The sequence below is a fragment of the Tenrec ecaudatus genome, chromosome 8 (genome assembly GCF_050624435.1).
Source record: "Tenrec ecaudatus isolate mTenEca1 chromosome 8, mTenEca1.hap1, whole genome shotgun sequence".
Taxonomy (NCBI): Eukaryota; Metazoa; Chordata; class Mammalia; order Afrosoricida; family Tenrecidae; genus Tenrec; species Tenrec ecaudatus.
Genome location: NC_134537.1, coordinates 97009382 through 97034753, shown reverse-complemented (window position 1 = coordinate 97034753; position 25372 = coordinate 97009382). Strand labels below are relative to the sequence as shown.

The window sequence follows — 25372 nt, the reverse complement described above, 5'->3', positions numbered from 1 at the left end:
CAGTGCTGTCCCCCTTAGCACTATGTGTCAGTGAGGGGCGTTGTAGTCACGCCTCCTGATGGGGCAGGCCATGTGATTCTCTCTGTGCATTGGCTGCTCTGAGCCAGAATATTGTCCTCAGGGCTTGGTGGGCCAGGGTATGCTCCATTCTCTTGTTCCCTCTTCATTTGCTCCTGATCAGACACACCCCACTTCCTGAGCTGCAGCTTCAGTGCTGTCCTCTGAAGTGCATTCCTCTGGGATGGGAGGTAGGAGGTAGCCACATAGTTGGGATTGGCAGCCAGCCCGCAGACCTCTCTATTGGTTCCCTGCTTCATGCGCCAAATTGAAGCCTGGTCCCTCTCTCCCTCTCCTGTAGAGATAGAAACAACACCCTCCCCTTGGGTGGGTTAGTGCCCTGTTCCCCTGCTCCCCCCGTCTCTTGTTATTTTCTCCCTCCTTATTAGAATATGTATATAGTAGCTTTCCTCATATGTCCCCTTTTGCATTGTTTTTTTTTTTTTTGCTTACCTCAGTGGACTCATGTTGCACTTAAGTTTTTGTGCTTGGCTTACTTAGCTTAACTAATTTCCTCCAGGTCTTCCCATGTGGCAATGTGTTTAAAGTGTTCATCACCGCTTTTTAGGGATATGTAGTACTCCATTGTATATATGTATCACAGTTTTTTAATTCATTCACCCGTTGATGGAAATTTGGGTTGTTTCCAGCTCCTTGCAGTTGTGAACTGTGCCGTGATGAACATTGGAGCACAGATGTCTGGCTGTTGTTTGTTTCTTGCCTCTTCTGGGTATATGCCCAGTAGGGGGATTGCTAGATCATATGGTATCTCAATTTCCATCCATTTTAGACATCACCAGATCGATTTCCATAATGGTTGCACATACCTTACAGGTCTACCAGCAGTTGATGAGAGTTCCTATCTCTCCACAGCCTCTCCAACACTTGTTACTTTCTGATTTTTTAATTGGGCTATCTTTGAGGGTGTTAGGTGGTATCTCATATTTGTTTTAATTTGCATTTCTCTTGTGACTAAGGATCGGGAACATTTTCTCATATGTTTATTGGCCATTTGGATTTCTGCCTTTGAGAGACTTCTGTTCAGTTCCTTTGCCCACCTGCTCAGTGGGCTATTGGTTGTTTTCTTGTTGTAAGTTAGCAGGATATTGTATATTTTCATAATAAGGCCTTTGTCTGATGTGTCATTGCTAAAGGTGTTTTCCCATTCCGTAGCCCTCTTATTACTCTCTTGGCAAATTCTTTCCATGTACACAGGTGTTGAATCTTCAGGATATCCCACTTGTTGATTTGTACCTCCTCTGTGTTTGTGTCCTTCCCTATTTCTGATAGCCTATATATTCCCTGTGCCAAAGTTCTCAAGTTGGTCCCAGTTCCCTCACTGATGGCCCTAATAGTTTGGGGTTTTACCTCAAGGTCTGTGATCCGCCTGGAGTTTATTCTTGTGCCTGGAGTGAGATAAGAGTCCTGCTTAATTTTTCTGCAGGTAGATATCCATTTTTTCCAGCACCACTTGTTGAAGAGGGCATCTGCTTCCCATTTGATATTTTGGGGGCCCTTATCAAAGATCAGTTGTCTGTATGCTAATGATTTTATTTCTGGGCTTTTAGTTCTTTTCCATTGATCTGAGTATCTGTAATTATACCAGTACCATGCGGTTTTGACCACTGTGGCTGTATAATAGGTGCTAAAGTCAGATAAAGCAAGCCCTCTCACAGTGTCCTTCTTCGCAAGGAGTTCTCTTCTAATTCTGGGCTTCTTCCCTCTCCATATGAAGTTGGTAATCAGTTTGTGCTAGGTGAGTCTTGTTCTTCTGCCCATACTGGGTCGACAAGATTTTTTCGTAGTGCTGGTCTTCTTTTAATGTATTCTTTGAGTTTTTCCTTGCCCAGGAAGACTCTCACTTCTCCATCAACCTTGATAGATAATTTGGCTGGATAGAGGATTCTTGGGTTTGCGTTATTTTCCTTCAATTTTTGGAATATGTTGCTCCACTCTCTCCTCTTCTTCATAGTGTCTGCTGATAGGTCTAAGCATATTCTTATTTGTTTACCCTTATATGTAACTGCTCTCCTGATTTTCTCCTTTTCCTCAAAATTGGATAGTTTAACTATTATATGCCTTGGTGATATCTTCTTGGGATTCAGTCTAGCTGGTGTTTTTAACATCCTGAATGGTTGCCTGATTTTCATTCATTAAGCTGGGGAAGTTTCCCTCCAACAATTCCATCACTGTTTTTGCTGTTGACTTCTTTGTTGTGTTTTCCTCTGGTACTCCAATTATTCTGATGTTCCTCTTCATAGCATCACAAATAGTTCTCAGGTTTTCTTCAGCTTCTCTGATGAACTTATTTGACTTCTTTCACATTTATTAATGTCTGCTTGGCTGTTCTCTAGATCACTAAGACTTCTGTCTTAAGCTTGGTTCCCTAGATAAGTAAAACCAGTGATGGTCAAGGTGCTTCAAACAGTTTGTAGGAAAACTGCATTTTCTTTTCACTGAATTTCCACGAACTTTTTGAAGCCCTCTCCTGACTTACATAACATTAGGGGCTGAGGAACTGAAGATCAGTAAGTCAGACAGTAACCTATGGACTGTGAAGGCTAATGAATTCAAGGTCTGCAGATAAGATAGTGGCTTCACACAAGTTATAGAGGCTAACAAATCCCAGGAAGCCTAGCCATATGGCAGACCACAGCTCAAGTGAAAAGAGCTCAAGGTTAAATGGCAAGGCAGATGCAGGATCTACATTCAGATACAGAACATACAGACTTTGATAAAATGTCCGCATATATTGGAAGTAGACCATATCACAAAGAAATACCCTTTCGGCTGATTGGCTGTTCAGAGTAGATACCATCATAGAGGTGATTCCATTATATCTAAGATCTCATCATGAGGGATGACTACATCATAACTACCGAGCGATCCCAGAACATAGCTCGACTGCATTAACATACAACTATAACCAGCACAACTTCCATGAGACAGCTATTTGATTTCCTTGTTTGAAACAAGAATCAATAACTCAATATCTATAGATCAGTGTTTTCACTTTTTCAGATGAGCCTTATCTGAATTAACTCAATAATGAGATTTTTTTTTTTCATTTTGAAGATTATCTTATTCTCTTCAAAGTCCCTTTTCGCCCCTTTACTCATTTTTAAATTTCTTTCTGTGGTAGTTACATAAGCTGGTGTCAGTTTGGGACTTTAGAGGATTAAGAGTGAAGGGGTAGAGTCTAGTCAGTCTGATCATAGCCAATGAAGCCACTGCGTGGTCATGGTCTTCTCCTGAGAATTCTGGGAACTCCTCTATTTTCCTCTTTAGAGACGGGAAACTTTCTCTCTCCTCACTTCCTGAGAGACTCTCAGTTGACAAGACACATGGACCTAAGCTAGACCTCTGGAGCCAGAGAAGCCACAGAGAGACCCATGCCCTAGGAACTAGAGAAGCCATGTGCAGACCCCTGCCAGCACTGAGATGCTAACACCACCACTGGACCCAAAGACTTTCCACCCCCTGGCCTGTGATCGTCCTGCATTCAGTGTCATTGCATGTGTTTCGTGAGTCTGAAGAGGACTTTATAGACTGGTATTGGGGCATATGTGCTAATATCAGATATATGGGCTTGGAATGATTTCTTAATGTACAATTACCCTTTATATAAAACTCTCTCTTATGCACATATGAGTTTCTATGGCCTTGTTTCTCTAATCTACCCGGACTAACACAGTTTCCTAAGTTATAATTTAGGTAGCTGATCCTTCATGTAAAAATACAGTTCTTTTTCGGGGTTGTGGAGGAGAGGGGAGAAGGGAGAAGGGGAAATCCCATCACAAGGGTGGCTATATAGCCAACTCCATAGGGGGATGAACAACAGGAATGTGAGTGAAGGGAGACAATGCAGAAAGTGTAAGGCACGAAATAACAGCAATAATATATAAATGATCAAGGATTCACGAGGATAGGAGGGTGGGGGAGGGAGGGGTAAAAAGAGGAACTGATTCCAAGGACTCAGTAGAAAGAAAATGTTTTGGAAATGTTGGTGGCAACATATGTACAAATGTGCTTTAATAGAATTAAATGATGGATTGTCTTAAGATGTGTAAGAGCCTCCCAATAAAATGATTTTTAAAATAAATAATAATAAATGCAGTTCTTTAGGTACTCCTCTAATATAGAGAAAAATGCCAATCCAAGGATTGGTGTCATATTTAAGAAAAACAATTGAAAGACTCTAATTGTGGACTGAACTTAGTGAGTCACTTCCCATGAATAAAGCATGAAAGAGGGAGAAAGAATTTTAAAATACAGCTAACACTACTGTGGTAGTTATATAATCTGTTGTCAATTTGAGAGGATTAAGAGTGAAGGGGTGGAGTTTAACCTGTCAATCAGATTGGAGCTTGATGACCTCATTTGGAGATTAGGAAATAAATAGCTTGCTAGAGGTGGGACACAGGCTCAGTCCCTGTGGAGACAAGCTGATGGTAACCAGAGCCTTGGAGCTGAAGCAGCCATGTGGAGACCCCTGCCAGCACTGAGATGCTTACAATGCCACTGGATCCACAAGACTGTTCACCCACTGGCCTGTGATCTTCCTGAATTCAGCATCATTGCATGTGTTTCATGAGTCTGAAGAGAACTTTATAGATTGGCATCAGACATATGGGCTAATATCGGACTTATGGACTTGATCTGGGTTGGACTGGGATGCTTTCTCAATATTCAATTGCTCTTGTATATAAAACTCTTTCTTATACACATATGAATGTCTCTGAATTTGTTTCTCTAGTCTACCCAGACTAACACAACTACCTTGACCAAGTGATCAAGATTCACAATGTCAGTGACAAGTCTTGTTGGTACATGTGCCTAATATGATGTGAGGAAAAGGAAATTTAACCTCTATAGCTTTCCTCTCCAAAACTTATAACCACAACCTAATCAAGAGAAAACAATAAAAATGCTGACTCATAGCTACCCCCTGTAGGTTTCTGAGACTATAACTGTTTATGGGAGTAGAAAGTCAAATTGAGGAACATTTTACAGAATGTCTTACCACTAATCCATCAGAGGAAAGACTAGGAAATTGTCACAGATAGGAGGAAACTAATGATGTATGACAATTAAATACAGTGGCTTGTCCAAATTAGATGCTAAAAAGGAAAAGAGGTGGTGTAAAAAAACATAGTGATATTTGAATCAAGTGTGGCTAATAGTAGTGTGCTTATGCTGGTTTCTTGGTTTTGAACAATGTACCATGATTATGGAAGGGACTAACAGTGAGGGAAACAGGGCATGGAAATACAAGAACACCCTGAACTATCTTTGTAACTTTTCTGTAAATCTAAAATTGTTCCAAAGTAATTTCTTTTTAAATGCAGTCTGTGGAAAAATCCAGTGCTTTTGCATGATCCTGGCCAGCAAAAAAAACACAAAAACCAGAATAGAATCAAGATGCCATTTTGACCACTCTTATTTAATATTGCTCAAGACCTTTAATCTCTCTCTCTCTCTCTCTCTCTTTTTTTTTTTTAAGTTCAAGGATCATTTGTTGGCCCTTAGGAGTATTTTCCAGTCCAATCTGTTGGGGCACCACGCCCTGGCCCCAAAGTCCACCTTCAGCATTCCCTGGGGACCTTGCCGCTGGATTCCCTTGCTGTTCCGGTGGACACACACACAGTGCTTTGCCTCTCTGTGGCGGGATCAGATCAGGCACAATTCCCACACTATGTCTCCGGTGCTATTCCCCCACAGAGCCATGGGTCAATGAGGGGCGTCATGTCTCATAGTGGGGCTGGCCATGTGGTCCACTCTGTGAACTGGCTGCTCTAATTGGGGCCATCATCCTCTAGGCCTGGTGGGCCAGGATGTGCTCCACTCTCTCCTCCTCCCCCTTCATCTGCTCCCGTGTGCTCTGATCAGATATGTCCCTCTCCCGGAGCTGCTGACTCAATGTCGTCCTATACAAATTCTTCTGGGGGAATGGGCAGGCGTCCACTTAGTATTCAGGACTAGGGTCAGCCCGCCAGACCTCTCCATTGGTTCCCTACTCCATGCTGGAATGTTGCATTCACACCTTGGGGCATTTGGTTGAAGTCTGGTCCCTCTTTCCCTGTGGAGATATAAACAATACCCTCCCCTTGGGTGGGTTAGCGCCCCATACACCTGCTACCCATTTCTTCCTTATTTTCATCATTTTTTGTCCTTTCCCCACCTCCTCCCCAGTTGTCTACCATGTGCATCTCTGCATTTGATCTGGTCCCTGCCATACTACACGGTCCTCACCCCAAGAATATTTGTATACAGTAGCTTTTTCCCTATGCCCCTTTTGCATTTTTTAACACTTATCTCATCAGACTCATGTTGTACTTGTCCTTTTGTGCCTGACTTATTTCGCTTAGCATGATTTCCTCGAGTTCTTCCCATGCAGCGATATGCTTCATACATTCATCCCTGCTTTTTTAGCAATGCATAGTACTCCATTATATGTATATACCAGTTTTTTAATCCAATTGTCAGTTGATGGAAATTTGGGTTGCTCCCAACTCCTTGCGATTGTGAACTGTGCCGCAATGAACATTGGAGCACAGACGTCTAGCCTTGGTTTGTTTCTTGCTTCTTCTGGGTATCTGCCCAGTAGAGGGATTGCTGGGTCATATGGTGACTCGATTTCCATCTGGTGACTCGATTTTAGATATCGCCAGATCGATTTCCATAGTGGTCATATATACTTACAAGTCCACCAGCAGCGGATGGGCGTTCCTGTATCCCCACAACCCCTCCAACACTTGTTACTTTCTGATGTTTTTAATTGGGCTATCTTTGAGGGTGTTAGGTGGTAGCTCATTGTTGTTTTAATTTGCATTTCTCTTATGGCTAAAGATCGGGAACATTTTCTATATTTGTTGGCCATTCGTATTTCTGCCCCTGTGAAACTTCTGTTCAAACCTTTTGCCCACCTCTCAAGTGGGCAATAAGTTTTTTTCTTTTTGAAAGCTAGCAGAGTATTGTAGATTTTAGTAATAAGACCTTTGTCTGATGTGTCATTGCTAAAGATGTTTCCCAGTCCGTGGACTCTCTTAAGGCACATTCTTGACTGTGCTTCTTCCAAAATAGATGTGTCTTTTTCTAGTGGCTATTCAAGGTATATTCCATATTCCTCACTCAAATGCATCAGTTCTTCTTTGGTCTTCCTTATTCATTGTCTGGCTGTCAACCGTGCATCAGCTGATTATAAATATTATGGCTTGGGGCAGGTTCACCGTGGGCCTCGGAGTGGCATCTTTGCTTTTAACACGTTTCAGTGATCTTTTGCAGCAGATTTGCTCGATGCAATATGGCATTTGATTTCTTGACTGTGGCTTCCATGCACATTAATTGTGGTCCTGATAAAAATGAAACCCATGACAACTTCAATATTTTCTGTTTATCAGAAAAACCCGAGTAAATCCATCTTGCTCCCTAAAAACCTGAAGAAACTATGGGGAAGAAGTGTGTGATAATGAAGAGGAAATTAATGAGGCCGGGATATGAAGAAGCTCTACTGTACTCTGTTGCATTTGCTATTGGGCTCTGGTCTAGTTTGGCAACCAAGCGCTATGCATCAATTGACTTTGCTTAATTGATAAGTGATCCCATGGGCAATCCCATGCAATATCGATGGAATTTAAATCTGTTCAATCAGTCTGGAAGGCAGTTTAGCAATACATGTACGAAACTTTTAAATTGTGCATACCCTTTGACCCATTAATTCCACCTATAAGATCTTTTTACTAAAAATATAAAGATGTCTTCAATGGTATATATATATATATATAAGATGCTCATTTGTAGAGAAGAATGGAAATTTAGAACAATTTGAGAAAACAAATATTCAATAATCTAGGGTTGACTAAGTAAATTATGATACATTCATATGAAGGGATACTAACAGTCTTTTTTTTCAATCATATTCTTAAAAAAAATTGAGAATGTGAATATGATACTGGGATTGTTACATAAGTGAGGCAGACTTTAAAACAGTGCCTATACCCTGATTCCATGTGTGGAAAAAGAGCCTATGAAAGAAAACTAAGTTGGAAGGAAGACAAGAAGAAAGAAAGGAGACAAGGAGCGGGCAGGAGGGCGAGGAGCAGAGTCCTTCCCTTGTAACACTGGACAAGTTGTGACTTCTCTCATTCTAAGCCACCTCTTCTATAAACAGTGACTTAGTCGTCTGCCTTGTAAAGATTAAATGGATGATGTTGTGAAGGCACTCTGTAAACTTCACTGATAATACAAATTAGAGATGGTGGGAGATGGTGGGGAAAGAAAACAAGTTTTAAATTTATATATATTAAATGACACGGACTTTGCCCTGGAGGTGTTTTCCTGGGAAAGAGTGAACATAAAAACTTCATGAGCTATTTTCACTTTTAGACATGAATGAACTCCTAATCCTCGGGGGGGGGGGGTCTCCAAGGTCAGGAGGCCCCTGTCCCCTCACCAGCTCCGAGAGTGGCCTTCCCCTCCTTCCTGTAAGCCTGATCACACCGTCCGAAGTCTACACTCGCCTCCTGTGGCCCACTGCACTGTGATGCACCTTTCTCCAGGCTCTGGCAGATGCTGTTCCCTCGACTTGGAATACTCCCACTACTACGTTACCTCCACCTCCCATCCCTGCCAGCTTTTTCTAGAGAATTCTTACTTATCTTCCAAAACCCTGCCCAAGCAACCCTTCTGAGACTGGGTTGGTTCCCATGACATGCTCCTGTAGCACCCTGTGTGGCTCGTTGATAGCTTTCATTTACAATTGAAATGTTAGAATGTCATAATTTGATGTTTTGTGTATTTGTTCTCCCTGTTAGAATGGAAGCTTTTATTGTAGCCCCTGGGCCAGGCCCAGTTCCTCAAACAGAGTAAACACTCAATAAATACATGCTAAATACATTACGCAATTGACCACAACCTGGATATCTACAGCACCTATGACGGACATAGAGATCGTCAACCCTGATGTGGCAGTTACATAATATGGTGTCAACTTGAGGCTATTGAGAGTGAAGGGGTGGAGTTTAGCCTGTCAATCAGGTCCCAGCTTGGTGACCTCATTTGGAGGTGTAACAGAGATAAATAGCTCACAGGAGGCCAAACAGGCTTTCTCTGCTTTGTCTTCCTGCTGACAAGTCTCAGGGAGTCAGCACCCTGGAGCTGGAGGATCAACACGGCTGAGATGTTCACTGCCACTGGATCCACAAGATTTTCCACTCACTGGCCTATGATCTTCCTGCATTCAGCGTCATTGCATGTGTTGCATGAGTCTGAAGAGGAATTTATAGATTGATATCAGACATATGGGATAATGTCAGACTTACAGACTTGATCTGGACTGGGCCAGGATGCTTTCTCAATATACCATTGTTCTTTTATATAAAGCTCTTTCTTATACACGTATGAGTGTCTATGAATTTGTTTCTCTAGTCAACCCTGACTAACACACCTGGCAATACCTTGGAACTGGTAGGTAGCCAGATAGGGAGTTGTCCCTCTCTATGCCAACACGCCCCTACAGGAGGTTGCTGCAGAGAATCAGGTGAGCCCAATTCAGGCCTCTGAGACAGGAAGCCAGTACACTTGGGAGGACCTCAATCTAAGCCAGGTGGGCTTAATTCAGCCAATCAGGTCAACCAGTACCTTTGACCACACCTCCCAGCAGAGGCCCCTGAAAAGCCAGAAACTTCTAGACCACCACCCTCTTTTTCCAGCTGCTCCTTGGCTGGGCTGCAGGTTTTCTCTGGCCTCAAGCTTCCACGTGGTGATGAAGTGCCCTGAGGGTGCCTGTGGAAAACCTGAAACTTCTGTCCTTTATAAAAACTCACTTGGATCACAAACGAGGCTTCTGCGTGAATTCTGTCTCGTGGGAACCCAAGGACCGAGGTATTTCCACCCGAGGAATCTAACAGAATCACATAACAAACCAAACCAAACCCCCTGCCATCAAGTCCATGCCGCCTCAGAGAGATCCAATCAGACAAGGTAGAACAGACCCCTGTGGGTTTCCGAGTGTAACTCTTTACTGGAGTAGAAAGCCCCATCTTTCTCTCACAGAGCGACTGGTGGGTTGGAACTGCTAACCTTGCAGTAGGCAGCCAATAGAAACCACTATGCCACCAGGGATCCTCTGGAATCACCGAATGAGACTTAAATATAGTCTTTTCTGATTCCTAGCCCCAGGATAACTCTGGCAGACCCTGGTCATAGAAACCAGTTGAGATTTCCCAGATGACTCTAATATGCAGCCATAAGTGAGAATCGCTGCTGAAATCCAGGAGCTGCTTCAGAGCAGGTAAGCTTTTCTCTGCCTGATCCTGAGGACTCAATACAGAGCAAAAAGCCTTGGGGATTGGGCATTGGGCATTGGGCCCTGGGCAAGGCTCTCCTTCCCCAGCCTCTCCTCCCCCAGGTGACAGATGCAATCACTCGGTGATGGATTTGACATAGCCCAGGTCCCAGGGCCAGACTGAGGAGAGGTTTGTTTTTATAGGACCACCACTTGACAGATTAAAATCTGAAGCTGGAGACTGTTTATATCCTTGCCGATGTTTTTCTGGCATTTTGGTTTGCGGACAGGGCACTGTCCCTTTGCAGGGGTCCTGAGAAGGTCATATGAACACTTGTTACACTAAACAGAAGCATTCCAGGGCCCGGGAGAAGCACACACAGGGCTGGCTGCTCACTTTCATTTCATTAAACTGTTTCTAAATAATGTCATTAGATTCAGGGTCCATTTATCTATACCATATGGATTTTCCCAATACATAAACCATCTCCCACTGAACTGTCTCTCAGCGAAAGCAGCTTCCTGTTACAGATGCTGTTTCTACCTCACGCCATCACAGACCAGAAACTCAACCGCAGAGAGTGAGCACTAAACATAAGAGTTTGGGAGGTTTGAAGCAAGGTCACTAGGCCCTTGATGCTCAGTGTGGCACAAGAACCAGGTGCATGGGCATCACCTGGGAGTTGGTTAGAAATGCAGCCTCAGGCCTCCCGAGACTGCGCTGCTATCCTGCAATCTTCATTTTAACCAGATCCCTATGTGCACTTAACGTTCAGAAACCCTGCTTTCAAACTCGACCTCACGCTGGAATAACCTGAAGAGTTTGTTTGTTTGTTTGTTTGTTTGTTTGTTTGAAAACTGATGCTGGAGTCTCACCTTGAATGTTGCTAACGCCAATGGAAATAATGATAAAGTAAAAGACAGGAACTGACATTTCCCAAAGGCCGCTAGAGAAGAAAAAGCAAAGCATTGTATGAAATGCGCGCCTCCCTGGAGTTCAAAACAACACACTCAGCATATCTCACGCTGAAAGAACCCGAGGGAAACACTGAAAGCCTCTGCTTGAAATATGGAAGGATTCTATGTGCGAAATAAGGGGCCCGTGTGGCAAAGGGGCTGCCAATGCCAAACCAGCAGTTTGAACAGACCACTTGCTCCCAGGGAGAAAGACGAGGCTTCCTGCTCACATAAAGACTTTAGACTCAGAAACCCACAGTAACAGATCTACTTTGCCCTACAGGGTCACTTTGAAGTTGGAATCAACTCAATGGCAGTGAGTTTTGTTTTTGTTTTTCTAGTTTATAGTCAAAACATTAAATGATGCAGGAAGCAGCAAAGGAAGATGGAAGGAATAGAGAGTCACTGGACCAAAAAGAGCTGGTCGACATCATCCATTTCAAAAGGTAGTGTATGATGAAGAACCAATGAATGGTATTGCGAGAACAGGTACAAATAAATAAATACATTTTTTAAATGAAAGAAGTACAAGATGCAGGCATTAGCAAGCAAGCAAGCAAGCAAGCAAGCAAGAAAGAAAGACCTCCAGGAATCGGTGGGAAGCAATTGAAATACTTCAGAAAGCTGTGAAACACTGGAGCACACACGCATCTATGTCAAGAAATTTGGAAGACAACTACCTGACTGGGCTATTAGAAAAGATTCGGCTATATGCCCATTCCAAAGAAAGGTGACCTGACAGAATATGAAAATTATCAAACAATATCATCAACACCACATGCAAACTAGAAATTTTTTTATTGTGAATTGGGTGAAGGTTTACAAAGACCATCAGTTTTCCATTCAACTATTCACACACATTTTGTTTCATCTCGTTTATTACAATTCCCTCCATCTCACATCACTGATCCCACTTCCCTGTACATGTCCTATTTCCAGTCCTGCTTCCTTCCTAGGCCTCTAAACTTTGTCCTTCAGTGATTACTTCCCTTTTGATTGTAAATGTTTGATTATTCTACTCATTAGTTTTGTTTTATTTTATTTTTTATGAATCATTTTATTGGGAGTTCTTACAGGTATTATACCAATGCATAATTCAGTTAATTCAAGCATAGTTTGACAATTGCTACCACCATAAGTTTCAAAACATTTTCTTTCTCCCTGAACACTTTGATATCAGCTCTCTTTTATCCCCTCCCTCCTCCACCCTATCCCCCAGGGCCCTTATTATTAAATTATTATTATTATTTGATTATCTTACACCATTCAACAGATCCATTCACTTGCAATTGTTATTATATATATATATATATATATATATATATATATACACACACAAAGATGGTTGTGGCAGTGCATCAATAGGGAGCAGCCAAGAGTTCCAGCCAAGTTCAGAAGAGGACATGGAATGATGGATTCAGATGAATCTTAGTTGAAATAGAATTCCAGAAAGATATTTATTTTTGTTTCAATGACTATGCAAAAGCATACAACTGTGTAGATCTACTAATTTATGAATTCAACTGTGTGGATCTATGAAACAATCTGGATAACATTGCAAAACCTGTGAATCCCGACTTAATTGTATTCATTCAGAACCTGTACATAGGTGTGCTAGTTAGGTTTTCGGTGCCAACCTGACTCTCTTGGGAACATGTAGGTGGAGTTTAGGCTGTCAATCAGGTCACAGTTTGATTAGAGGGCAACTGAGATAAGTGGCTCTCTAAGGCCTGCCTCTGTCTCTTTCTCCCTGGTGGTCAGACCAGTGCACTGCTGTTCTGCCTCAACCAGTGTGCTGCGTTACCAATGGGCCATAGTGGATCGTGTATTGCTTCACCTTGAGGTTCTATATTGACCTGCTTCACGACGCTGCAGCTGCTGCTGCGATACTGGCCTCTGCTATGCCTCCACATCTCATCTTCCTGCTGTGTCTGCTGCCTGCAGCTGACCCTGCTTGTCTGACATATGGGTGGACTCCATGCCTCCGCCAGCCACTTGGCTGTCTGCTTCCTGGACCTTAGACTAGGAAGGAGCTCCATTATATTAACTGTCCCATGAAAGTGAGGTGGACTGAGCCTTCTCTCCTGCTGTGTGGACTTATTAGCTGGTGTACTCCTCGCTATATAAACCTATCATTTTATATTTATATACTCATAAATGTCTGGTTTTGTTTCTCTAGAGAATCCGGCCTAACTAAATAGGTCACTTATGCAGATCAAGGGAATACTGCATGGTTAAAACTCAGGAAAGGTGTGTGTCAGGGAAGTGTCCTTTCACCATACTTCTTCAATCGGTATGCTGAGCAAGCAACCTGAAAGGCTGGCCTATATGAATAAAGCACAGCATGAAGAGTAGAGGAAGGCACATCAGCAACCTGTGATAGGGAGGTGACACCACCTCATTTGTTGAAAACCAAAAGGACTTGAAGCACTTATTGACAAAGATCAAAAACTACAGGCTTCAATATGGATTACAACTCAATATAAAGAAAATAAAACTCTCCACAGAAGACAACCTTGTGATAAGTGGAGATGAGATTAAAGTTATCAAGGTCATATGGGATCTATAATCAATGCTCTGGGAAGCAGTAGCCAAGAAATCAAACTTCATATTCCATGGAGAAAATCTACTGCACAAGACCTCTTTAAAGTGTTCAAGAGCAAAGATGTCACTTTGAGGACTAAGGTGCACCTGTCCCAAGTCATGGTATTTCCAATCGCCTCGTATGTATGTGAAAGCTAGCAAAAAGAATAAGGAACATCCGAGAAGAATTGATGCATTTGAATTGTAGCATTGGTGAAGAATAGTCAATATACCATGAACAGACAAGTCTATTTTGAAGGAAGACTAGCCAGAATGTTCCCTAAAAGTGAAGATGGCTCACAACTACCCACGTTGTTTGGCCATGTTATCAGCAGAGACCAGTTCCCAGTAGAGAGTCCGCAAAAAGGGGGAAGACTCTCAAAGGAATGGACTAACACCGTGCCTGCAACAATGGGCTCAACCATAACAATGATTGTGAGGCTGGCGCGGGACTGGGTGGCATCTTGTTATTTGGTACATTGGGCCACAACCAGCTAGTACCCAGCAGCAACAGTAAGATCCACTGTGACCCTAGTTTAATGGGATGGGATGTGGTGGGAGAAACATGAATTTTAAATTCTAATATGAAGCAAAAGTTTTAAGAATTGCTCATCTAGACCAAGCCCTTTGCCTTTGAGTGACTCCAACTCATGGTGAGGCAACGTGTGTCCAAGCAGAGCTGTACCCTGTTGGGTGTTCAGTGACTGACTTGTCAGGACTGGATTGCCAGGCCTTTCCTCTGAGTACCTCTGGTTGGATGAAACCTCCACTTTCAGTCAGGGCCAAGAGCTTAACTGGTTACACCATGCAGGCAGCCAATCTAGGTTAATCATCTTCCTTCCCCCAGTCCCCACTGTTCAAATTAAGACCCGGGTAGTTAAGTGGCTTGCCCAAGCTGTCACAGTTAGCACCATCAAAACTCTCATTGGCGTGGGAACAGGAGATCATGGGTTCTTTGGTCCATGATTGTGAGACAGGTGTTTAATTGTGTCATTTGGGAGGATTGATCCCTGTAGGGGGTTCAATAGTGTCCCCCCAAAGGAGATGGTATAGAGCTGTGAATGCGCTCTGCTTCAGAAGTGGGCACTTTCCAAATGTAATGAATGTAGGGATCTTGGGAGGAGATGCAGCTCCCAGATGTTAGGAGAGAGGCAGGGCAGTTTCTCCTCCCCATTCTCTAGTATGGACAAGCAGTGCCTCCATCTTGACCTTGGACTTTTGACCTCTGGAACTATGAGAAAATAAATTTATGTTGCTCTGTGATAATGTGCAGGAGCTTTTATGGGGCTGTTAAGGCAGCCCTAGGAAATTAATACAGACTCATCTGATACCACCCTGAGAACTCAAAAAAAAAAAAAAAATCACATCTGCATCCAGTCCTGAGCCAAATAGTTCCTGCCAAGCAGAGCAGCCCCGAGAAGACCTATTGTTCAAAAGCATTCACGAACTCTCTGTTTATAGTGAAGCTAATGAAACTTAAGCTTTATGGCTTGTCATTTTCATAGGACCCTGAGACGAGCCCTAGTAATTTTGTCCTCATAATTTGGGATTATTTTTCTTAGAGTGGGCCCCCCAAATTGTATAAGCTTCAGAACCCACTAAACCTGGGTCGCTCTTCCCCCTGCCTTTAAGCTAAAATGTAAACTTCTTGGAGAAACAGTCAAAGTACTCTATCACCGAGCCTCAGCCTATCTTTCCAAACTCACTTCCCATGTGTCCCCAGTACAAACCCTCCCCTCCATCCACGCTGGCCTTCTCAATCTTCCCTGAACATGAGGGATACCTTCCAACTTCCAAATCATTGCTCAGGCTAGTCCTCTACTCCACTTTTGGACGTTTTTTCTTTTTGTTCCATCAGTCTGTTTCTTTTTTAATTAAATCATTGTATGGTGGGCTCATACAACTCTCTTATTACAATCCACAAATAAATCCTTTGTGTCAATCACATTTGTACCTCATTATTTTCAAAACATTTGCTTTCTACTTGAGCCCCTGGTATCCATTCCTCGTTTTTACCCTTCCCTCCTCGTTCCCCCTCTCCCATGAACCCTCAATAATTTATAAATTCTTTTTTTCCATATCTTACACTGTCCAACGTTTCCTCTCACCCACTTCACTGTCCATCGCCCAGAGAGGAGGCCATATGTAGATCCCTGTAATCTTTTCCCACTTTCTCCCCCACCTTCCCTCCACTCTCCCAGCATCACCATTATTACCACTGGTCCTGAGGGTTTCGTCTGCCCTGGATTCCCTGTGTTTCCAGTTCCTATCTGTACCAGTGTACATCCTCTGGTCTAACCAGATTTGTAAGGTAGAATTGGGATCATGATAGTATGCAGGGGCAGGGAGGGAGGAAGCATTTAAGAACTAGAGAAAAAATGTATGTTTTATCATTGCTACACTGCATCCTGACTGGCTCGTCTCCTCCCCACAACCCTTCTGTAAGGGGATGTCCAGTTACCTACAGATGGGCTTTGGGTCCCCACTCTGCAATCCACCTCATTCACAATGATATGATTTTTTTGTTCTTTGATGCCTGACACCTGATCCCATGGGCACCTCGTGATCACAAAGTCCAGTGTGCTTCTTCCATGTGGGCTTTGCTTTTCTCAGCTAGATGGCCGCTTGTTTATCTTCTAGCCTTTAAGACCCAAGACGCTATATGTTCTGATAGCCATGCACCATCAGCTTTCTTCACCACATTTGCTTATGCACCACATTTGCTTATGCTTTGTCTTCAGCGATCATGTCGGGAAGGTGAGCATCTTAGAGTGCCGGATTATTAGAACAAAGTGTTCTTGTTTTAAGAGAGTACTTGAGTAGGGGTCCAATGTCCATTTGCTTCCTTAATGCTAACCTATAAATATATGTACATAGATCTATTTCCCCCTTGTCATATATAAATATATTTACATATGTATATGCCCATATATAGATCTCTATGTTTTAAGTTTTATACTTTCTATAAACCCAATTCTAGCACAATTCTGTTCTGATGGTATTTGCTGACCTCCCCAAAAACCAAACCAGACCCTAACTTGTGGACATTCAATCCATTCTGATTTGTGGTCATCTGTGCACAAACTGTGCTTCATAGAGCTTTCGTGGCTGTAATAGTCTCAGAAGCAGGTAACCAAGTCTTGCTTTCATGGCACTGTTAGGTAAGCTCAAACTGTCAACCTTTAGTTAGTAGCTGTGGTAGTTATATAATTTCATGTCACCTTGTAGATTTATATACCTGTAGGAGTGGCATTTAGCCTGTGAATCAGGTCACAGCCTCTTGGAGACTCCTTGTGGACATGCCCTTCTCATAAGGAGGGCCCCAGGAACCTCCCCTTCTCTCTCTGCCTTCACCTGCCCACTGGCTGACTCTGACTGCTGCAGAGCCACTGCCATTGAATCCACAAGACTTTGCACCCACCAGCCTGTGATCTTCTGGCATTCTGCTTCATTGCATGTGACTGCGTGAGTCTGAAGAGGGACTTAAGGTCTAGTATCAGACTTATGGCCTAGTATCAGACTTAGGGACTTGAGGTGGACTGGGCTGGAATTTTTTCTTGTTGTACAATGACTCCTTGATAAAAAAACTCTTTTTTACACATATATGAGTGTCACTGGATTTGTTTCTCTAGTCAACTGGGCCGAACACAGTAGCTAAAACGCAAACCATTTGGGCCACCCTGAGACCCTCTCCTGATTTCCACAGCCAGGAGAAATCTGCTTTCTACAACAGAATGCTCTACTTTGTATGTTTTTACCTTTTGATATATTCATAGCCCCATAACTGGTTGTTTTTATTTTTCTCTTGACCTCCAAACATTTGGAAAAAGAAAGGAACCAGAGAGATAGACCTTAATCTGCACCTTCTTCTTCTATCTTTTCTGGTTCTCCTACAGTCTCATTCCAGTAACCACCCCAACATAAGGCAGGCTAGTGGCTGTCATATTCTCCCTCCAAAACCAGACTCACTGCCATCATGTTGACTGTGACTCACAGTGACCCTGTAGATCAGAGTAAGTCTGTCCTTGTGAATTTCCAAAACAAACTTTTCCACAGAAGTAGAGAACCCCGTCTTTCTTCCTCAGGGCCTCTAGTGGTTTTGAACTGCTGACCTTGAGATTAGAAACCAAATGAGTAACCACTGTGCCACCAAGTCTCCCTATACTCTCCCTGGTTTTATTCTGTTTTATTATGTCCTGGGCTACAAGGTAACCTCAGTATCTGTGGGAATATCCCAGTGTTATCTAGAACTACACTCATAGGGTGGGTGTCTGGGCTTCCAAAACGGGAGCTTACACAAAGCCGACATCTATCCTGAATCTGAAGAAGCTACACTACAGTCCACACCACATCTCGAAACCAGATGTAGAACATCTGGATCATTGTAATAGACACGTCATCTCTAAATAATTTCAAAAGGAAAGATGGCCTAGAAGGCATCCCAAAAAGCAGTTTCTTGATTAGCACCTTGTTTCTCATGGGAGTCTAAGAGTTTCTGTTGGCCACATGCATTTATTCAAGAAGTATTTATAAGATGCCTATTATATATAAGGGACTGTGAGGGCTAGAGATTCTTACGAGGACACAAACCTGCTCTTTGAGCTAATAAGGAATGTTGTTGTTGTTGCTGCTGCTGTTTTAGCTGCTGTCGAGTTGCAGTAGAGAAGACACATGGCCCGAAAGCACAAACCAAGGCATCAGAGGATGCTCCTTAAGAGTATGGAAAATGGGATTTAAAGTTAAAGCTGGGAGGGAAGGTTTCCATATTTCTCGTGTCCTGCCTTAATTTGCTACACTTTGGAAATGACAGGAGGTGACATGAGCAGTGTTTGTGGCCTTGGCCACATTGAGGGCACATAACCAGGACTCTTCAGACAAAGAGGGTGGGGTGGGGTAGGGGTGTGGGGGAGGAGATGCCTGCATGGTTATTTAACAGATCTTGAACAAGGCTCTCTTCTCCCACAGTCTGTAGTTCCAGCATTACACTTTATTTCCCTGGTTCTCAGAGGGGGTTGTGGGTCTCCATGATTCTAAGAGCTCATTTCCGACATCTCAACATGACTGGGTGTGCAAGGATTGAACTGGAGGCCAAATTTTGACTCCCAGTGAATGAACAACTTAATCACCCATTAATATTTTTTGGAGGTGAACATTTTTCATGGATATTGTGGTGACCCCCCAACCATAACATCATTTTCGTTGCTACTTCATAACTGTCATTTTGCTATTGTTGTGAATCGGGCGACCCCTGGGAAAGGGTCATTCGACCCCCAAAAGAGGTCGCGAACCACAGGTTGAGAACCACTGGTCTAGATTTAGATAACCCATACTCTTGATATACGAGAGTAAAGGGATGACAGACTATCAACTCACATTTAAGCAGGAAGGATTTGGGTTACCATGAGTCCAGGGAGTGAGCAAGAATACCTGATTGAAGGGCTGAGCCAAGGCCCCTGGAAAGGAAAGGAGTTAACCAGGTCAGACAAAACTCATGCGCCGTTCAGAAGACTGGGTTTGCTTACAATAGAGCTGCCTTGAATGAAAGAACAAAAATGGCAGTGGGCATTCAAACACACACAAAACAGCCCAGACAGGCATTAGGAGGGAACACAGGCCACAACAAAGGGACATGAACAGCCAAGACAAAAAAAAAAAAAAAAACTTGGAGGAAAAACTGTATAAAAATAAAACTGCAAGAAAACAACGGGACTGATGGTTCCAGGGGGAGAAGGGAAAGGGGGAGGTTTGTGTGTGTGGGGGGGGGGGGGGAAGGAAGCAGTTTTAACAAACCCAGGGACAAGGGAAAAACCAGTGATCCAAATAGGTGGTGAAGAGGGTGTAGGAGGTTTGGTAGGGTGTGACTAAGGGTAATGTAACTGAGAGGAATTACTGAAACCCAAATGAAGGCTGAGCATGATAGTGGGACAAGAGGAAGGTAAAAGGAAATAGAGGAAAGAACTAGGAGACAAATGATTATTTATAATGGTCTAAATAAAGGCATGTACGTATGCAAATATATTTATATATGAGGATGGGGAAACAGATCTATGTGCATATATTTATAGGTTTAGTATTAAGGTAGCAGATGGACATTGAGCCTCCACTCAAGTACTCCCTCAATGCAAGAGCACTTTGCTCTATTAAACTGGCATTCCATGATGCTCACCTTCCCATCACGATCTCTGAAGACAAGGTGGGTACATAGGCAAATGTGGTAAAGAAAGCTGATGGAGCCCAGCTATAAAACGATATAGCATCTAGGGTCTTAAAGACTTGAAGGTAAACAAGTAGCCATCTAGCTCAGATGCAACAAAGCCCACATGGGAGAAGCACACAAGCCTGTGTGATCATGAGGTGTCAAAGGCATCAAGTATCAGGCATCAAAGAACAAAAAAAATCAAATCATTGTGAATGAGGGGGAGTGCAGATTACGGACCCAAGACCCATCTGTAGGCAACTGGACATCCCCTTACAGAAGGGTCTCGGGGAGGAGACAAGCCATTCAGGGTGCAGTGTGGCAACGACGAAACATACAACTTTTTTCTAGATCCTAAATGCTTCCCCTCCCCCACCCCCACCCCACTATCATGATCCCAATTCTACCTTACAAATCTGGCTAGACCAGAGGATGTACACTGGAACAGAGAGGAACTGGAAATACAGGGAATCCAGGACAGATGATCCCTTCAGGACCAATGCTGAGAGTGGCGATGTCAGGAGGGTGGAGGGAGGGTGGGATGGAAAGGGGGAACTGATTACCAGGATCTACATATAACCTCCTCCCTTGGGGGATGGACAACAGAAAAGTGGGTGAAGGGAGCAGGTAATATATGACAAAATAATAATAATTTATAAAATATCAAGGGTTTATGAGGGAGGGGGGAGCGGGGAGGGAGGAGAAAAAATGAGGAGCTGATATTAAGGGCTCAAGCAGAAAGCAAATGTTTGAGAATGATGATGACAACAAATGTACAAATGTGCTTGACACAATGGATGGATGTATGGATTGTGATAAGAGTTGTACGAGCCCCCAATAAAATGATTTTTAAAAATCAGAAGAAAAAAAATAAAACTGCAGGGATTCGGTCAGACATAGCTTCAATGGCACTTCAGTCCACTCCTTGCCCCTCATTTCTCTTTACTGCATATACCTAATCAAATTTTGTTTCCCTCACTATTAAAAAAATAAGAAAATATATAAATAAGTAAACAAAACTGCACTGGACTGCACTTCCCATATGTAGTTGAACGGCCCACAGTAACTGAATGTATGAACAACAAGGTCTACAGGTCAGGCTGGATAGCGGAGGTCTTCATGCAGAGTTCAACGTCAAAAATCCTTTAGGGAAATTATCCGGGTTCACTGATCCCTGTCCCAAATCCTCCTCCTCAGATCTCCCAGGAGTATTCGCTTCTGGGTTGACCCCCTAAACGAGCAAACAGCGAGATCCTAAACAGAGAGCTGGGCTCCCAGGGATGCACCCAATGACGCAGCTCCACCAGCACACATGCACTGTGGACGGCGAGAACTTTTAAAGAGGATTCATAACCGCAAAACATTGGACAGAACCCAAACATCCATCAAAAGGGGCTGTAATAAACGAGGGTCCTGCCACGAAAAATAGTTTCACACAACCTTTACGGACTAGTATGGAATTGATTTACAAGATGATTGTTAAGGAAAACGTCAAGAATAATGTAGATGGGATCATATTCTTCGTATATAAGATCGACTTCCTTTTGTAAAGCAAACAATGGCGAGGAACAGTATGCTTCCTTTTGTGGAAGAAGGCGGGCAGGGAGGGGGTGGGAAAACTCACTGCCCTCAGTCAGAGCCACCGACCACGCAGAGTGGACCTGCCCTGTGGGCTTCCGAGTCTGCCGCTCTTGATGGACGCAGAAAGCCTCGTCCTTCTCCCACGGAGCAGCTGGTGGTTTTCAACCGCGTGTTCCGCAGTCCAACTCGTGACCGACTACAACACCGGGGCTCCTCAGGAGCGAGGGAGGGAGGGGGAGGCAGGAGGGCGAAAGGAAGAGGAGAGGTGAACGAGGAGTAAGCGCACACACTTTGTTCTTTTTGCTTTCTTTCTTTCAAAAAGAAATGCAGGAACCAATGAAACCGGTTGCCTGTGGGTAGGCGTCATATGGTACAACCATATTAAATGTGGCATGGCTTTTCTAACCAGTCTCAGAGAGCTCTGGTGATGTAGTGGATTGCGCCAATGGGCTGCCAACCACAAGTTCAATAGTTTGAAACCACCAGCTGTTCCAAAAGAGACAGGTGAGACTTTCTACTCCTGAAAGAGTTGCAGCTTGGAAACCCTGACCTACAGGGTGACTGTGAGTCCGAATCGACTCGATGGCAACAGTCGAATGAAAGGCACAACAATCACGACGCCATAAACAGGCGGTCTCCTAGGCTCCTCCTTCAATCGGCGGATGGATGCCACACGGCGGATGGATGCCCTGTGTCTGCTCGCAGGTTGCAATATGAAACGCACCATCATCACATCATCATCATATCGCAGGTTGCAATATGAAACACACAGCGTCATCCGTGGTTTGTTCTGCACAAAATGTTTAGCCCGACCCTCATCAAGCCTCAGGAAGAACTGTCCCGCTGCAGGAAATGCAGGGAGTAGAGACCCGGGTTTGAAACACCAAAGGGGTTTGGGGAACCGCACCAAGGGGAGTGTGGACCAGTCTGCAAAACGCCTGAGCTGGACTCTGCGAAAACAGTTAAAATCATGGGGGGAAAAGAAATATCCCTGAGATTAACAGGGGTTCAGACATAAGAGTTCTGGGTGGGGCAAACTGAACCGCTAACCCAAAGTTTGGAGGCTCCTGGGAAGAATGTAGTGAAGATCTACTTTGAAAAAAAAAAATCCGTCTTTGAAGACGTAATGTAGCACAGTTCTACTGGGGCGCACATGATGCAGGCGTGAATCAGCATTAACACGACTACATCGGTTTAAAGAGACATATAAACCAAACGCCATGTGTGAGGCTCAATTGACTTTTTGCATTTCCCAACCGTTTTATTGGCATATAATTCAATTGACTCTTGGTTCCAAAAAGACTTTTTAAATCCATAAAACACATTGTTGGGATAATTGGGGAAACTTGAATATAGACTGGATGTTAGATGATGTCAGGGAATTGTCCCTTTTCTTCAGTATAAAAATGCACTGTGGTTATGTAGAAGAATGTTCTTTGGAGATGTCTGCTGCAGTATTTAAGGACAAAATAGGCCTTGAATTTCCACAAGGTTCCGAGAGAAACGTATGTATGAGGGTAGCTTCAGAACATTTGTGGAAAAATTGAAAGTCAGTGCTCCCTTTGGCAGCACATATACTAAAATTGGAACGATACAGAGAAGATTGGCATGGCCCCTGCGCAAGGATGACACGCAAATTCGTGAAGCGGTCCATTTTTTTAAATTAAAAGTTAGTAGAATTTTCCACAAATGTTTGAAGCCCCATCATTTATATAAATAAAATTTCTTGTATACATGTGTCTGTGGGTGGGTGTGTAGGATTCTCTGGGTGGTATGAATGGTTTAGCACTGAGCTATGAACCCAAAGGTCAGCAGTTCAATCCCACCTAGCAGCATCTTGGAAGAAAGCCGTGGTGATCTGCTTTTGAGAGGTCGCAGCCTTGAAACCCCTGTGGAATATGCTTCTGCTCAGCACATGTAAGGTTGCGGGGAGCTGGGTTCAGCTCTCTAGCAACTGGTGTGTGTGTGTGTGTGTGTGTGCAGAGGATAGAATAGAGAAGCTGACCACTTCACCCCCCACTCTCCTAAGTGGCCTGAGAGGTGACTGGGGGTTTGGGCACTAATTCTGAGAGGAGGGAGTTTGTGTCTGAATATGGCTCCCTACAGGCAGGCACTTGGAGGACATCCCGTTATTTCCCTCTGCCTTAATTTCCCTCTTCATGAAAGTGCTGTCCCTGCTGCCCGCTTCATGGACGGACTCTTTGAGGAGACACTAGTTTACATCTCTAAATAGTTTGAGGATAAAAGCCATTATGAAAGTCAGATGTGCAAATATCAACACTTGCCTGGGGTCTATCCAGAAGGCAGGGCGGGCCCTTGCACAGGTCTCGATGTGCACAGTCGAGGTCTGCTGCACGTTTGCCGGGATGGCTCTGTGACCTTCCTCAGAGGCTCTCTGGGACTTGTCCTCACAATGGTGTGACTTGGCCAATGGCTGCACATTTGGCCGGAAGCCTGTAAACAAGTAGCTGTCATAGTAACTTATTATCCCTTCCCAAGTTTCATTTTCTTTCTCCATTGTAAACCTAAGATGTAACAACCTTTGCCAATTCACCCTTTTTTCACCTATACAAGTCCGTGACACCGATGACATCAATTACGTCAGGCAACCATCCCCTAGACTTTTTGCCAAAACTTCTGTCACCATAAGCAGAAACTCGACACTTCATAAAGCGTCGGGCTGTTTCATTTTATTAAACATATTAGCATTAACCAATGCAACAAGCTGAATTAAATACATTCATTTGATGGAGTCTATTAAGAAATGTGGTTCAAACTGACCTGTTCACCTTCCAAACTTTCCAAAGACCTTCCCTGTGTCTTGACATCTCCCCTGTCAGATTCCAGCTCATTATTGTTACTTGATTCTAACTATAGCATCGCAAATTGGTTTAAAAATGGATTTGGACTTTTTATAACTATTACTTCAGGTAATTCTACCCAAAGTCCTATGACATCAGTGCAGCAGAAAAGAGATGAATGTTGGAAGTGAGGGAAATTCTACCCTGTCCTATGCAGTCACCATGAGTCAGAAGCCGCTCACCGGCAGCGAGTTTGGTTTTTAAATGTGTCACCATGGCCTTGGGCTTCCCTGCCAGCACCTGGTGTCTGATCCCTCTACCTACATCCACAACCAGCCCAGTCCTGCAAGCTACCAACAATCTTAACTATGTCTGCCAACGTGGCCCCAGCCCTTTCCCAAGCAAATTCCCTTCCTGAACCAGCTAATCCTGTGGAGTTTCCAAACTCCTGGAAACTGTCAGGGAAACACATAGGCAATAAAAGGAGGCATAATTAGTGTGTATCAGAGAGAACAAAATTCCACTGCTCATTTTCTCTCTAGCCAGTTTGTTGGAAGTTAGGGATCGAAACCTTATGCACGAAATGAAATGCAGAATGCTGGGACCAGTGGGAATCTCAGAAGGATCTAATCCAGACCTTCTCAGTCCTATGCATCCTCTGCAGGGGTGTTTCTTTCTGAGGCCGGAGGAGCCCTGGTGGCACAGGGGTTACACTACAGATCAGCAGTTCAAAACCATCAGCTGCTCTGCGGAAGAGAACTTTCCATTCCTGTGAAGAATTTGCTTCTGAAACCCACAGGGGCATTTCTACCCTGCCCTACAGGGTCACTGTGCATCAGTAGCAAATCAGTGGCAGTGAGAAAAAGAGGTCTGATGAGACCTGAACATCTGTTTTCACCAAGCTGCCCTGGT

The 25372-nt window shown here is 43.6% G+C and overlaps 1 non-coding gene across 1 annotated transcript; it reads left to right on the top strand.

Annotated features, from left to right (window-relative positions):
• The first annotated feature begins 23212 nt into the window (after positions 1-23212).
• LOC142455690 (U6 spliceosomal RNA) lies at positions 23213-23319 on the top strand. The gene has a single exon (XR_012785840.1). It is a non-coding gene; the product is annotated as a U6 spliceosomal RNA (small nuclear RNA).
• The last annotated feature ends 2053 nt before the right edge of the window (positions 23320-25372 follow it).